The sequence below is a fragment of the Pipistrellus hanaki genome (assembly GCF_964339955.1).
Source record: "Pipistrellus hanaki genome assembly, chromosome: 3".
Taxonomy (NCBI): domain Eukaryota; kingdom Metazoa; phylum Chordata; class Mammalia; order Chiroptera; family Vespertilionidae; genus Pipistrellus; species Pipistrellus hanaki.
The window spans coordinates 76665303-76681879 of NC_140505.1; positions in this window are offsets into that span (position 1 = coordinate 76665303).

The window sequence follows — 16577 nt, forward strand, 5'->3', positions numbered from 1 at the left end:
GTTTTGAGTCTTACATTTAAGTCTTTAATCCATTTTGAGTTTATTTTTTATAAGGTGTAAGAAGGTGGTATAGTTTTATTTTTATTTTGTACACATATCTGTCCAATTTCCCCAGCACTGCTTATTGAATACACTGTCTTGTCCATTGTATGTGTGTCAAATACTAATTGACCATAAAGGTGTGGGTTTATTTCCAGGCTCTATTCTGTTCCACTGATCTATGTGCCTGTTTTTATGCCAATACCATGGCATTTTGATTACTGTAGTATAGTTTGATATCAGGTATCATCATACCCCAACTCTTTTCTTCTTTCTCAATATTGCTGAGGTTATTTGTGTGTGTGTGTATTTTTTTTTTTTTTTTTGTGGTTCCATATACAATTTTTTTTATTATTTATTCTAGTTCTGTGAAATATGTCATTGGTATTTTAACAGGTATTGTATTGAATGTGTGGATTGTTTGGGGTAATAGGGACATTTTAAGGATGTTGATTCTTTTTATCCTTAAACACAGTATATTTTTCCATTTATTTGTATCTTTTTTGATTTCTTTCTTCAATGCCTTATAGTGTTCTGAGTACAAATCTTTTACAAAACTCCTTGTTTAAATTTATTCACTTAGGTTTTGGTGAGGTTTTATTTTTGTTTTATTTTTGTTTTTTTAGTTAACTGTAAATGGGATTATTTTCTTAGTTTCTCTTTCTGATATTTCATTATTGGTATATAAAAATGCAACTAATTTCTGAATAATTTTTTATCCTGCTACTTTACTGAATTCATTTATCAGCTCTAATAGTTTGATGGTGGAGTCCTTAAGGTTCAATCTATATAGTATTATGTCATCTGCAAATAATGAGAACTTCACTTTTTCCTTTCCAATTTGGATGCCTTTTATTTCTTCTTCTTGTGATTGCTATGGCTAGAACTATATTGAATAAGAGAAATGAAAGGAGCACTTGGTCTGTTCTTCAGGAGACAAGTGGCCGCCTTTGAGTTTGGGCCCTCAGATGACCTCCAGTTCAGATTGTATTGGAGGCATTTGGACTCCTGTCTTGGACTCTTGGACCCACGTTCTCTCCATTGGTCCTTACAGGTGCGAGAGATCTACAGGCTGGCCGTGATCAGGACAGTGGGTGACCCAGGCCATCAGGAGAGAAGACAATCTGGCTGGCTCAGTGGTCTGCTTTGTCCATTTTCTGAGGGCTCATTGAGATAAGGCAAACTGAGTCTGGGAGCTCTGTTTTTGGCTTCTCACATTCAAACAGGGAGCCAGTACTCATCCTTCTAGGTCACAAGGATGCTCATGACCTAACTTTAGAATGAGAGGAGTGCTCCAACCAAAGGACCCATAAGACCAGCTTCACCAACAATGATCTAAGTCCTCTTGGTCAGCACCCAACATCCACTTCTAGGACAAGTTCAGAGGCACTCTCAGGGGTGGAGCATCAGGTCACTCCTACCTTTAGTGGACATTCTTCACTTTTCCTGCTGTTGTGTGGCCAGCATGAGGATGTGTGAAGGACTGGGCAGGCCTTTTCTTGTTCGAGTCACATGTTTCTCCAGCTACTCTGCCAATCTATTGGCTGGTTTCTAAAGTAGACTTTGGCCAGAGAACTCGAGGCTGGGTTCTGATTTCAGGGTTGTAGGTGGGGGGTAGGTACTGGGTACATGGAGAATTGAGAAGCTCATTCAGTTTCACAAATATATTCAAGGTCTAGATATAAAAAGAAAAAAAGGATACCAGTGTCTAAGTGTAGAGATCTATAAATAAAATTGCTTTCACCACTCCCAAAGAATGATAGAAGGTTAAATAAGAATTTAATTCAGAACAAGCTCAAATCCAGTCCTGGCAGTTACCAATACAGCCAGTGGGAGCTGGGGCAGAGGGTGGGATGGGCGTACAAGTCTGGGCAACATTTAAGCTTCTGCAGGCAGTAAGAAATCTTGAATTGATTAGGGAGATATCAGAAAAGATTCTATGAGGATTTATTAGAAGCTTACCCCAGCCCTGATGTCTGTAATTTTTGTTGTAGGCCTTTAAAGACACTGAGAAAAGAAATAGCTGGAATCAATCTGACAAAAGGGAAGACTCACGTGTTGGTTGGGTTTAGGTAGGCTGCAGTGCTGACTGAGAACCCGGGCTCTGAAGATCCGGAAATTTGGGTGATATAATCTAGCACATGCCCTCCATTTTCTGTGTGTCAATGCAGTAGTTAGAGTTAGTTTCAATTGTTCACTGCACATGGTAATAAGGAGACCATTAGCCCCTCCAGGCTTGCTTCCTAACTGCCTTACTTCCCTCGTAGTGGAAAAACAGAGTCTCCTCCCAGTAAATTCCAGAATCAAGTTTTTATTTGTCTGGTTTGATTTTGGAATCATTCCTGAACCTGCCACTGTGTCCAGAGGATTTTGTTCTCTGGCCACATTGACATCACATTGGCAAACAAGCCCTATCCAATCACATGGATTAAGATTAACAAAAAACAAAAAAAGGAGAAGTAGGAAAGGATGGTTCTCCATGGAAAATTGTTGTACTATGATCAGAAGAAGGAGATGTGAATAGTAGAAAGGCAAAACCAAAGGTGTTCACTACAAGGAGTGATAGTTAATATTCTATCACTGACCTGGTTTGGCGCAGGGCTGAGCCTGCAGGTGGCCAATGACCGTTAGTGTATGTTCATTGTTAGAACGGACAGGGACTAATAAAGTCCTGGTGTGGTAAAACATAACAGCAGGTTTTAGATGTCTTATATTTGTTTACAGTTAGAGTTTTACCAAGTGCCTTATTAAGTATCGTTATTAAATATTATTTAATTAAATGAGCTACTTAATAAATAAAAATATCTTCTTCATTACAGGGATAGCAAAATTGAGGCTTTGAAAGCTTGGTAACAGATAATCTGGATTGTTGACAGAGTTGAGGCATAAACTCAGTCTCCAAATCCATTGTTTAACTCCACCACAATTACTTCTGGGAAAAATATGCTTCCAAATGTTTCAGGAAGTTTTGGCTCTTTTTCTGTTAAGTGATAGGGAGGATCATCTAATGAGACAATGCCCTGAAGATAGAGTTCAAGGATAACCTGCTGTCAGGATAACCACAGGGATATGTATCCCTACAATGTTAAGCTTATGTTTAAAATTGATAAAAAGTAATGGGAGTATTTTATATGCTCTTAAGTGTAAGTACCTTTTATGACTGTGCATTTATAAGTTACATAGAAGAATACTTACTTGGTTAAGAACCCTGAAAACTCCACAAAATTATTGAGAGAGAGAAAAAATTAAACACATAAAAATGTAGGGAATGGGAATTTTAAAGTCATCTAGTTAATTATTAATGCAAATGCTCCAAACAATAGATGATATTTTTATATTGGCAATGAATGTCAGGCAAAAATATAACTGTGCATTTTGAAAACACACTGGTTTCTGTGATTTAATAAGGTGGCTATATCACCATCCTCCTGTACCTGCAGACAAGTAGTTTAAGTACTTTTCACAACTAGAGAAGAGTTTCAGAGAGTCACAGTTTTACATGGAGAAAAAGCTTGTTGAGAGAGTCCAGACTGTACCAAGTTAGTATCTGCCAAGACAGACACCTCTGTCTCCTGACACATTCCTAATTCCTCACAGGGAGAGGCAGTGAGCACACCTCTTAGTCAGAAAGTGTTTATACTTTTATCTTTTTAAGTATATTTTTATTGATTTCAGAGAGGAAGGGAGAGGGAGAGAAATAGAAACATCATTAATGAGAACCATGGATCGGCTGCCTCCTGCACGCTTCCTAGTGGGGATCGATCCTGCAACCCAGGAATGTGCCCTTGACTGGAATGGAACCCGGGACCCTTCAGTCCACAGGCCAATGCTCTATCCACTGAGTCAAATTGGCCAGGGCGATGTTGATACTTTTATTGTCAACTCCAATAACACACTTACTTAATCTAAGCTTTCCTACTTTTATTACAGTCTAAGTGTATAATGTTGCATTTGAAATTCTACAACTACAGTGACTTTTTACAATTTAGTAAAGTAGCATGAACCCAACTTTAATGTGTACTTTCACATTTAAATACTGTCAAAGTTAGAGAACGTTATTTAAATTACTATTTTCTCCTTTAAAATTTTTTTAATTGACTTTTTTTTTTTAAAGAGGGAGGGAGAGAGAGAAACGTTGATGTGAAAGAAACATTGATATGTTGCTTCCCGTGTGCACCCTGATACCACCAATCAGAATTGAACCTGCAACCTAAGTATGTGCCCTGGCCAGGATAGAACCTAAAACCTTTTGGTGTACTGGATGATGTTCCAACCAACTGAGACGCTTGGCCAGGGTAGTGAGTCTTCTTGACAATGCAACTTCAAGTTGGATCCTCATTAATGAATATATTGATTTTTCTTCTTTGGACTTTAGCCACAGTCAAACAAGGGGCTAAGATGTTAGAACTTTCTAGAACAGAGATCCTCTTAAGTTTGTTCTACAACATTCAAATTAGATTCTTCTTGAGGCAAACTGTTCACTTAGGCACCTTAACACACCCTTGGGGCCCTCTCTACCCACAATGCTTCAGCTCTGAATTCTGCACTCTCTATGAATATCTTGAGTGGCGGTGCATTTATAATGATAGAAATGCCACAATCCTTACTTTCTACAATGAAGTTTTTCAGCACAGTGAAAATCATTTCTGATTTCCTTGTTGGTAGATAACACTTCTACATGGTAATTGCCATATTTAAACTACGTTTTTGCTAAGTTGAGACGTTGTATATACTAAAAGCCTGGTGCACAAAATTAGTGCACTTTGGGGAGAGAGGGAGGGGTTCCTTAGGCCAGCCTGTGCTCTCTCACAGTCTGGGAGCTCTCTGACTGATGGCTTAGGCCCACTCCCCACCACTGCCACTCTGGTCGCCAGCCATGAGCCCAGCTTCTGGCTCAGCAGCACTTCCCCTGTGGGAGAGCACTGACAACCCGGGGGCAGCTACTGTGCTGATCGCCTGCCCCCTGGTGGTCAATGTGCATCATAGCAACTGGTCATTCCACAGTTCGATTTGCATATTAGCCTTTTATTATATAGGATTATATAGGATAGGGGTAGGCTCTTATCCATATCATCTAACCTTTCAGGGCTTTGAGAAAAGAAGAAAGAAAGAAAGGAAGAAAGAAAAGAAAGAAAGAAAGAAAGAAAGAAAGAAAGAAAGAAAGAAAGAAAGAAAGAAAGATACGCCTGTGAAATCTCCATTCCCTTCTTCCCACCAAAAAACAAACCTATTGTTTGCTCTCTGATTCCTGAAATTTCAGCCCTGACTTAAACCTTGGTGGGTAGTTTTCACTTTAACCTCCAACCTTGATTGGTAATGATAGATGTGTTTCCAAGACCAAATCAAGTTTTAGAGGGTAAAGTACTGTTGGAAGGACACTGAACTCTGCTATAAGACAGTATCCCAGGAAGAAAAACTTTCTGAACTGTTGACAGTCACTTGCACTTTAGTGGGGGTGAGACTGTAAAAGAAGATAGAAACTGGGAGAAGAGGGAGTTAACAAAAGACACAGGCACTGGGAGGAAGAATGATGGGGATGGTCATGGGGTGTCAGAGCTCTTCACAGTTATGGTTAGCCACACCAAAATAAAAGTGTCATCAGAACAGAGGTGTTAAAGAGGGTTTTAAGACTGAATTGGAGAGTTATTGAGAGACAAAGACTCTTCATTCTTTCTGGTCCCAGCACTCACCACAGTGCTTGGGATACAGTGACAGCTCAGTGAATGTCGGTGTTCTCAATTAGTTTTTTAATTAATAAATATCTGTCTTTAATACAATTAAGAAGAGCCTCTTTTCACTGACAAGAGACAAATCCCATGGCCGATGATCAAATACGGTACTCCTTTGAATCAACGGTGTGTACAAATGAACACTAGTTTCATGTTCCGCCTTGATGAGAGCCTGGGGTCCAGAGCAACCTTACCTTGGATGAGCAGGAGGAACTAGTACAGATGGCCCAAGAAGGGGTAGTGGGTGAAATAGTAGCAGCTGTGGCTCATCTCAGATTGTTTTCTCATTGCATCTAACATTCAAAAGAGCTTTACGGTCACTTCCCTTACACCCCACCACACGTGCATACACCAGTCTTTGGTTGTTTCCTTTCGATAGCATTTTAGGGTTAACAATTAGATTATCTCTGCTAGCACTGAGGCCCGGAGAGGTGAGGTGAAATGCCTCTGTGGTTCCATCTATCAGGGGTGGGGAACATCTGGCCCTCGCGCTGTATAAGGCACATGGAATTATTTGTGCTGGCCCTGCTACGGCATTAGGGGTGAGTTAATTAATGTTTGACCAAATATAGCTGGCTAATTTTTAAGTTGATAATTTTGTATAGCCTGAGAATGATGTTATAAATATCCAAATAGCTCTTGGCAGAAAAATGGTTCCCTACCCCTGATCTACATTATGGCAATGTTTCCTTAACACAAGTCCAGTGTTCTTCCCCATACGCAAATAATGAACTAGGAATGTTTGTTCAGTTACATAATACTATTCTACCTAGGTTTCTGTACATCTCCTAATAGCAGTAGTGTTGAAAAGGGAGATATTTAAATAGAATGGGAGTGGACATTACAGGGCTTTTTTTTTTTTTTTTTTTTTTTTTTTAAATCGACTTCAGAGAGGAAGAGAGAGGAAGCAAGAGATAGAAACATCAATGATGAGAGAGAATCATTGATCGGCTGCCTCCTGTATGCCCCACACTGGGGATCGAGCTCACTACCAACGCATGTGTCCTGATCTGGAATCGAACCTGGTTCATAGTTCGACACTCCACCACTGAGGCATGCCAGCCGGGCAGGGGCTTTTAATTCAAGGGGCATAGTAGGAGGTCAGTGGGAATTTCAAACTATCCACCATGGTTTTCCTTCTTTTCCATGTTGTTGCTACCCTCTGTTCAGTGACATGGTTTTTCCATCACCAGGGATATATTAAATTCCCTTTCATCTTAGAGTATTCTGAAGTTTCCATTTGGAATTATGGCATAATTAATCATAACCAGAATTTGTTACATACTTTCCCCACATTTGCTATGTGTTCCTTACCTATTAATACCAGACTGTGAGAGGATATAAATAGATGCAAGGAATCTCTGCGGTACTGAGTATGGGGATCAATATAAGGACTTCTCAAGTACCGAGGGGCATACCATGTATCAACAGATGCTGAGAATTAACAATAAGCAGATAAAGTCACAAGCAAGCCTACTGAGAACAAAAATCCTCTTACTGGTTTTACATGTAACGTAAGCAGGTTTTGTCTTCTCATCTCTCTAGTTTAGAGGTCAGCAAACTTTTTCTGTAAAGGGCCAGGAAGTATTTTAGCTTTGTGAGTCATTCAGTTTGTCACACTCCTAGACTGCGTTTACAGCAGAAAGTTACTTAGACAATACATAAACAAATGGACAGGGATGGATCTGGCCCACAAGCCATAGTTTGACAACCCCTACTCTAAATAACATTTTGAGTGTTATACTCTAGGTACATTGTTTTACTTAGCCTTTCCAGCAGCTCTATAAGGTGGGTACTATTCTTTTCTTTCCCATATTGCAGATATAAAATTGAAGTTTTATATAGGTTAAAGGATGCTGCTTCCTGTCATATACCCAGAGAGCAGCATTGCGAGGATTTGAACCCAGGTTGGCTAACTCAGAGCCTGCTTCCATCTTTATTAGGGGATAAGTGTTGATGTAATGATGGGCCAGGAGAGCTAACCTGAGAGAGAACTGGGAAAGATGCGGGAAGATGGAAAGAGAATTTAACTGTAAACCTTTGGGTCAAGTCTTCTGAGTTGGACTTGAGCTGTATCATCATCTCATTTGAGACTGCCAGATACTGAAAGGTCAATCATGCTTACCCCAAAATTCTGTAAGCTGGTAAAATGGCCTTTTCTCTGAATCACAGAGAGGTCATGGCTACTAGGAAGGGTGAGTAGTGGCCCCAATAGAGGTAACAAGAAATATTTTATAACTGAGCTAGTGGCCTGGTGCACAGATTCGTGCACATTGAAAGGAAAATAATTGGAAAAAATATTTTAATATTGCTATTTGCCCTTTCTCCCTCAGCATCTGAGAGCCAGGTGGTGGCCCCCCTGCCACTGCTGCTAGTCGCCACCTGAGGGGCATTCGGGCCCTTGCTTGTAGCCACCTTGGCTTGGCACCACCCGTTCACCAGCTCCATCATCCCACCACGTCTCTCTCTTATCGGGGCCCATTGGGGCCAGCAGCACCTCCACTGCTGCCTGCTGCCAGTGCCAAGTTGCCGACACTCTCCATGTTTTGCACCACCCCCTGGTGGTCAGTGCACATCATAGCAAGCAGTTGAACTCCCAGTCTCCCAGTAGAACTTCCGGTCAAACCACCGCCCAAGGGGACAATCTGCATATTAAGTTTTATTATATAAGATAGTGCTTTATAGTTTACAGATTCATTTGTTTCCATTAGTGACCTTATCTCTGTGCTTTGCTCTCATTGTCATTCTACTTGGTAAGCTTTTCTTCCAAATCGTCCTTCTTCAAGGTCTTGTTCAACAAGTGCTCCTGTTTCTGTGAAGCCTCTCCAGTACACTGGTTAGAATTAGTGCTCCTTTTACTTATGTCTGGGTCGCACTGTGCCCCTGTCACATAGATTGTGTCATACTTTCTATGGTGACTATATACCTAGTAGCATTCCCTCCTATTCTGGCCGGAGTGAGGAATGCCTTTTCCTTTTTTTGTGCTCATAGAATTTGACATGACTTAGTAGACACTACATATTTGCTTAATAGACTTCAATTTAATTGTCCTCATAACAGCCTTGGGAAGTAAGCCAGGCAAATGTATCCTCTTTTGCAGATAAGGAATCTGAGGAGGAGAGGATGACTTGTCTTTACACAATCTATTTCATGACTCCTCACTGCAACGAAACTACTCTGGGGTTTCCCAGTTCCTGGTGGAAATGGACTTTCAATGACCCTAACTATCAATACATATGCAAAAATTGTAAGTTAAAACTTAAGCACTATAACCATTGAAAAAGCGGTTGCTTATGACATTTCTCATAGCAACAAGCACTGTCTTTGTATAACAAGAGTACCAACCAAAAAAAAAAAAAGAGTACCAACCAGATATTTTTGGGAGCAGTGACAAATACAAAAATCAAGATGTACTTAAACTCTCCTTAAATATACTGGAAATTTGTAAACAGAAAACTTTTTTTATTGAGGGTACAATTTACATATAGTAAAATATACATATATCCAGTGTTCAGGTCTATGAGTTTGGGCAATTGGATATATTCTTTGTAAATATATAACTTTTTATAAATTTAAATTTGTGTGTGAGAGAGAGAGTGTATGATACATTTGAGACAGAAAGGAATAGGACAGGAACAAAGAGGCAGACTCAAAGACAGCATAAAGGCAGAGGTGTGAAAAGGACCAGAATTGCTCACCAATTCTGACATGGTACATGATCAAAGAAATGACAAAATAAATGCCAACCCACCTAAACAGGTTTCTTAGAAAAAAAAGATTATGATTGCTGAGTGATTCAGGGACATGTGGGTAGAAAGGAAAAGCTGAAATGTCTAAGATAAAGTAAGTTCTTTTCTTTGACAACTCTGTGCACACACATGAACCATTCTTATCAAGGAAAAAGCAAGTTATTGACAACCACATTCCTCAAAAATGGTCAGTCAGGAGGAAAAACCCGTCAAAATGGTCTCAGGAGCAAGTCTTCTATTCCAGAGGCTGAAACTCCTTTCTTCCCTAAGCGATAAAGGGATACTGTGAGACAGAGCCCCCCCACCTCCCCTTTTTTTTTAACTCCAAGCTTTGAGTTTTGTAAACACAGAATCAACAACTTTTTAAAAATATATTTTTATTGATTTCAGAGAGGAAGGGAGAAGGAGAGAGAGATAGAAACATCATGGATGAGAAAGAATCTTTGATTGGCTGCCTCTTGCACGCCCCCTACTGGGAATTGAGCCCACAAGCTGGGCATGTGCCCTTGACTGGAATTGAACCCAGGACTCGTCAGTCCACAGGCCGATGCTCTATCCACTGAGCCAAACCGGCTAGGGCAACAACAACAACTTTTAAGTTTTTAAATCAAGTGAACAAGTCAAAAGAATAAATCTTGTTTCAATATTTCACATCCCTAGTAACCAGACTGAGTTACTAGGACACCATTTATAAGAAACACTAGAGGCCCCGATACACAAAATTTGTGCTAGAGTAGGCCTTCACAGCCCCAGCCACCCTCACAGCCCTGGCTTTGTCCAGAAGGCTATTGTTTGGCCTTCCGGTTGATTTGCATATTATACTTTTATTATTATCAATTCCAGGAACACTGACTACAGGTTACATTATAGGATCTGAAAGTGTTATGACTCAGACTTCTCTATCTTATCTGGATTGCAAGTTCCTGGGTTGGGACAAGGCTTCCTATAATTACTAGTAAGGGAGTCTTTATGTAGCCCTTGCTCCACGATCCCTGTCAGATTTATACATTATTGACCCTCTTGGCTTTTTTCTTCCCTCTGCCTACATATTCTTCATTAGTGGATAAGCAGCAACTAGAAGTGATCTATAATATTCAGTTGCCAACTACTACTGTAAGTAAATAGTGGAATGTCATTAGCTTAGCTGTTGGTGTATTCATTTATTTTTTTAGATACCGGTTTTGCTTTCCAAGCTATTTTGGCTTTACTTCTGGCCCCACCCTCTAATACGGTAGATTAGCCAGAGCAATTTGTCAAAAGTGTTCTATTTTCTCCACTTCTAGAGGAGAAGGAGAATGTTGCTTGGGGAAAGGCGAGCATGGTATTAAGCCTGGATCATTCTAAGGGAAAAGAAGGCATTTCAAAGGTGAGACGTGAAGAGGAAGGTAAAGAAAATGGCCAGAGTTCAGGAACTGACTCATACCGAGAAATTAACTGGAGTGAAAGTCCCTGGCTCTCTCTGAAGCAGAGGCCAAAGCCAGGGACAGAGAGTGGAGTTTTAATAGTTTGGTCATGGTTTCTTTTATACATATATTAGTATATTTTTATTGCTTTCAGAGAGGAGGGGAGAGGGAGAGAGAGATAGAAACATCAATAATGAGAGAGAATCATCGATTGGGTACCTTCTGCACACGAGCCCACAACCCAGGCATATAGCCTGACCAGGAATTGAACCATGACCTCCTGGCCTACAGGTCGACCCTCAACCACTGAGCCACACCAGCTGGGCCTGGTCATGGGTTCTTTATACAAAACAAATGAGAATCATAGAGCAAGCTGACCAGTGAAAAGAGGAAGCTCCCTGGAGAGAAGCCAACTGGGAAGTTGTGGGGTAAGCAGCTGGGGTAGATGGGTGGGGCAGGGAAGGACAAGGAACCAAGTCAGTACTATTGTCTTTGTTTCTGGAGTAAGACGAGATGTCTGTCTCCCCTTTGCCATGGGCGACCTAGCCGTGACATGCTTGATTTCACACCCTTTAAAGGAGTGTTTAAAAAGAAGCCTGGTTGGTTTTGAAATATGAAGCCCTGATGTGACTGACTGTACACCTTTGGCTATTTATTCTTCAAGGCAATTACGTTAAGTGCTTAACATCAATCCAGAAAGGAAAAATGAGGGCACTGTGTTTTTGCTGGGGAGGCTGGGGACAGGGCCTACAATGTCTCTCTGCCATATACAAACATCCACACACAGAAAATGAACCCTGTCTATCCCGAGTGCTGGCTGCGGTGGCGAGGAAACACCGAGGAGTCCAAGCACGTGAGGTAATACTAGCTGTATCAACAATTGCATGTTACAGATGCTGAAGGTGAGTGAAACTTGCCAAGTGTTAATGGAACTGCTGGAAATAGAGAAAACTGGGCACCTGCTGCAAGTCACCTGACCTGGCCTCCTCCCCCCACCCATCCTCTCTCCCCCCTCCCTCCCCCCCCCCCCCCCCGCCCCTGAGCTAGGGCCAAACTAACTGCCTCTCTCTCTTCTTTCTCATTAGGTAGAAATAAAGGTTGTTTTTAAATGTTTTCTAGGCCCTGGCCTGGCCCCAGAGCAATCGACCAATGTTTCAAGGTATGCTGGGTGTCAGATGCAAATGCTCCCGGGGCTTGCTGAGCTCTCACTCCCATCAGAGAAGAGTCAGCAGAGAACCATAGAATGTTGTAGAACCTATGCAAAGAGCTGATGGTGCAGGAAATACACAGAAAAAGATCCAGAATAATTGAAGCTATTTGTTCATCTGAAAGCAAGAGACACTGTCCTAGCTGGTTTGGCTCAGTGGAGAGAGCATCAGCCTGTGGACTGAAGAATCCCGGGTTCGATTCTGGTCAAGGGCACATGCCTGGGTTGTGGGCTCCATCCTTAGTAGAGGGCATGCAGGAGGTAGCCGATCAATGTTTCTCTCTCATCATTAATGTTTTTATCTCTCTCCCTCTCTGAAATCAATAAAAATATATAAAAATTTATAATAATAAAAGTATAATATGCTAATTACACCAGACATCCTTCTGGATGAAGCTGGGGCTGTGAGGGAAGCCTGGGTCCCAGGTGCCAGAGGGAAGCCAGTGCCAGCAGCTGGGGGAAGGAAGGCCTACTCTTGCACGAATTTTGTGCGTCTGGCCTCTAGTAAATAAATAAAATAAAATAAAATAAAATAAAAATCTTTTTAAAAAAATGAAAGCAAGAGACTGACTAACCCATAGGAAGCCCTCAATACATGCTTGTAAAAATTGATTAAATAACTTCGCCCTTCAAGAAACATCAAGTAATAGAGACAACAAGGCAAGGAGTCCAAGGAAGGAGCAAAATGGCACAAAATAACCCGTTTGTGTATTTGAACTTGTTTTACAGGTAATATCAAAAATACAAAAAAGCAGAGAGGATAATAGAATGAAAGCCCCTGTAGCTGAGAGGGCAGGGCGGGGCGAGAATAAAACTCCTGACTCCACTGTGGGGCAGGGCGAAGTTATCCTCCATTAACTGGACCCTAGCCCAATCAGGGTCAGCCAAAGCAGTGACATCACCACCGGAGTAAAACCCCAGAGCTTGGCAAAATTTGCTCTCTTTCACCATGCTGTCAGCGTGAGTGGGACAGAGCCCATGCTAGCATGGAAAAGGCTCTTTTGTTTATTGCATCGGACTCGGCTCCCTGGTGGTCCTTGGGGATCACGAAGTCTGGGCGTAACATAGCCATCACTCAGCTTTAATAAATATCTTCATATGTTCTTCTTATTTTATCTGGTTTCACCAGTTTGGTGTATTTTAAGGAAAAATCCGAGACATTATAATGTTTCACCCATAAATATTTCAGAATGTAAAATATGATTTTATTTGCATATTTTACAAAAATTTCTATTGGAATTATTGAGAATTGAAAGAGAAAAACAAGGAGTGAAAGGCCTTAGGGAGGTGAACGCTGAGAACGTGGGGCATCCATTCCTGCCTCCTGCATAGTCTGGAGTATCCTCCAAAGTCCTGGGTGGACCCCAAAGCACGTTGTGCTAAGTAAACCTTTTGTGTGTGGCTTCCTCAGCACCAGAGGATGGACCAGCACCCACAGAGGGATCCCTAATGGGGATGTCTGCCCAGCAGGCCTGAGGTTTTACCAGGATAGAGACTTTGGACCAAATTGGGTTAATTAGATCCTTTCTGCTGGGGATTTGAACCTGGAAGCAGAAAACATGGTCAGGCAAAACTTTAGACTGAAAAAGGTCTCCTTGATTCTGCTGCTGAGAGCCTAGAGCTGTCCTTCCCACAGCTTGGGAACCGTGGGAAGATTCTTAGCCTTCCCAACCGATCTCTCTACAAGGATCCCATGGCCTAGAGCTGTAGCAGCACAAAACAAACACAGTGCTGAGAATGCCATGAAACAAACCTCGTATGTCGCATTCACCGCTGTCTCCACAACTCCTAGCGCAGTGCCCAGCATAAAGTGGTAGTTGAATAGATAGAATAGTGCTCTCCCCAGGAGAGAGGAGATTGTGCAACCTGGCCATTGTGAGGCAAGCCCAGCGTGTTACTAGAAACATGGGTTTGGCCCTGGCTCTGCTGCTGCTTCCTGTTCTAGTGAGTCACTCAACCTCTGGGCCTCAGTTTCTTCATCTATAAATCGGGGATAATAGATTCAGCCAACCCTACAGATATTGTAAGGCTCAAGTGAGGTCATGCTATATGAAAGTGCTTTGCAAACCACAAGTTGTTTGCCAATGAAAGGTGTTATTGTTCTTTCTGGCTGGGAATTCCATTCTGCCTGCCTCAGCCTTTTGGCCTGAGAAGCCTTGAAGGCAAAGGTGGATGAGGATCTGCCTCCTTCTTTAATCTGCTGCTTCTGTTCTCCCTCTCAGCACTTCTTTTCAGTTTGGTGTCTACTTTGAGGACTCTGTTTTCAAGATGAAACTACGTGAAGCCTAAAAACTTAAAAGATTGTATATTTTTCCTAAGACCTATTGCTTCTCCATTCACCTCAGTAAGTAGTCCAAGACAGCTCTTGCCCATGTGAACCAGTCCCCTGGCCCCTCTCAGAGCCAACAGATAGAGTAGCAGCTTGCTCCATTTATATCATCCCCCTTGGAAGGCTCATCCTCCTAGGCAGAGGGGTCTGCGGGAAGACAGGGAGGAGAGGAGCAGGAGACATAACTGTCAGTTCCCATAAGGCCTTCTGCTTGGGAGGCCACCAGCTTGGCAAGAAGCAAGTGGGTTGCCTAGTCCCTGAGTCATGAAACAACGCGAACTTTCCCATTACCTGGGCAGCCCTGCACTTCCAGAACATTGCTGCATTGTTCTGTGCCCTCTGGTCTCCCCGTGGCAGGCCCAGCCCCAGCCGTGCCAGCAGGCACAGAGCTGCGATGAGCCATCTGCACACACCTGCACCCAGTCAGTCATTCTTCTAATTGAGTGCACGGGGACGTCATCTCGTAACGTTACTACCAGAGGAGACAGGAGTGGGGTGGCGGGCGAGGGGGATTACATCACCATTATTATTGTTATTCACTTATCAGATGGTTATGAGTTATACCTCAATGAAAGGCTTGCACTCTTTACAAGCATGAGCTCATCAGCCCTCATAACGCCCAGAAGAGGTCAAGAACCAGGAGGCGGCCGATTTGCCCAAGAATGCAGCCGAGGAGTTTCAGACATCCTGTGATCCTGCCCTCCACCCCCCTCTGTCTGGCAGCTGGCCACTTCCTTTGGGGGCCCCTTGCTTTCTACGTTTCTTTCTGCCAGACATGTTGCCTATACTGCTGACTAGAGACAATAAAAATGGCAAGAATCGAATTTTCCTTCCTCAACCTTTGCATGGCTTGAAAAAAAAAAAAAAAAAAAAAAAAAAAAAAAAAAAAAAAAAAGCCAAAAGAAAAACGAATTAATAACCAGGCGCTCCATTGTAGCCAGCTCACCCTCAGGATAATACGCCCAGGGAGGGAACTTCAGTCAATCCCGGGGATTTCAATAAAGCCCCTGAGAGTTCTCCATTGGCTCCTGGGCCAGGGCAGGGGAGTGGAGATGGGGCGGATTTTGGTGATCAGGAAATCTTCAGTTCCTGGAGGTAAAGAGAAAGAAACAGAGCCCCAGAGCATAGGAACAGTACACGGTGAGTGGGGGTCAGAACCTCTCAGAAAGGCTAAGCCACTGATAGATACCCAATAGAGAGCCAGGCAGCCACAGCCTTGTCACCTTTGCAGGGGAACGGTCCCAGCCCTGCGACAGCATCCCTGGGGCTCCCATCTTTTCACCCCAAGCTGCCCCATAATCACAGAGGTCAACACCAAAACAGACCACAAGCCAGAGGAGAGGTTTCCCTTTAAAAACATCATCATATAGAACTACAAGGTTTTGCTTATTTGTGGTGTTGGGGGATTCTTTTCTTTTTTTTTTTTTTCTTCCTTAAGAAGCCGGTGGAGTGGTGGATGAAGTGTCATCTCTGGCAGGGGAGGGTACCAAGTTCCTTAGTGGGCCAGATGTCCCACCCACAAGCTGGCTGCAGAGTTATTAAAACCTGAATGAAATGGAAAAGAGAAGTAGAAACCTGAGGCTAAAAGTGCCTTATCTTGAAAGAGATCCAGCATTTCAGTTAGGGGAAAGGTTTACCAATTAAAGGTCCTTGAAAGAAGTAAGTAAACCTCCAGTTAGCCATCCTGGCTGGGCTGGGGGCAGCGGGGGTTGTCCTGGGGCTTGGTTGTGTAAAGGGTATGACTTTGCAGAAGCATTTTGAGTAAAGGGAGTAAGAGCTTTACCCTCCCCACCCCCTCCTTCCACTGGCCTTACCCAATGAAGCTTGTAGTGATCTAATCTGAAAGAGATAAAGCCCAATTTCCTCAGCTCTGGAGCTGATAAACACCCAGCCAGCCATCAGCTCTGTTCACAGGGCGATAATTAAAGCTCTCAGGAATCCAACCGGTATGGTGGTCAAAAGGACAAGGACAAACTCATATTTCTCAATGCCATTCCGGGCAGCTGTGAGCACCTGTCCTCTTGTTGGAATTTAACCCAGTGGAATTAGCCTTACCAGCATCCATGCCTTTATGGCTTCAGCTAGACCGTATCAGCTCATGAGCACTTCAGCCAGCATAGA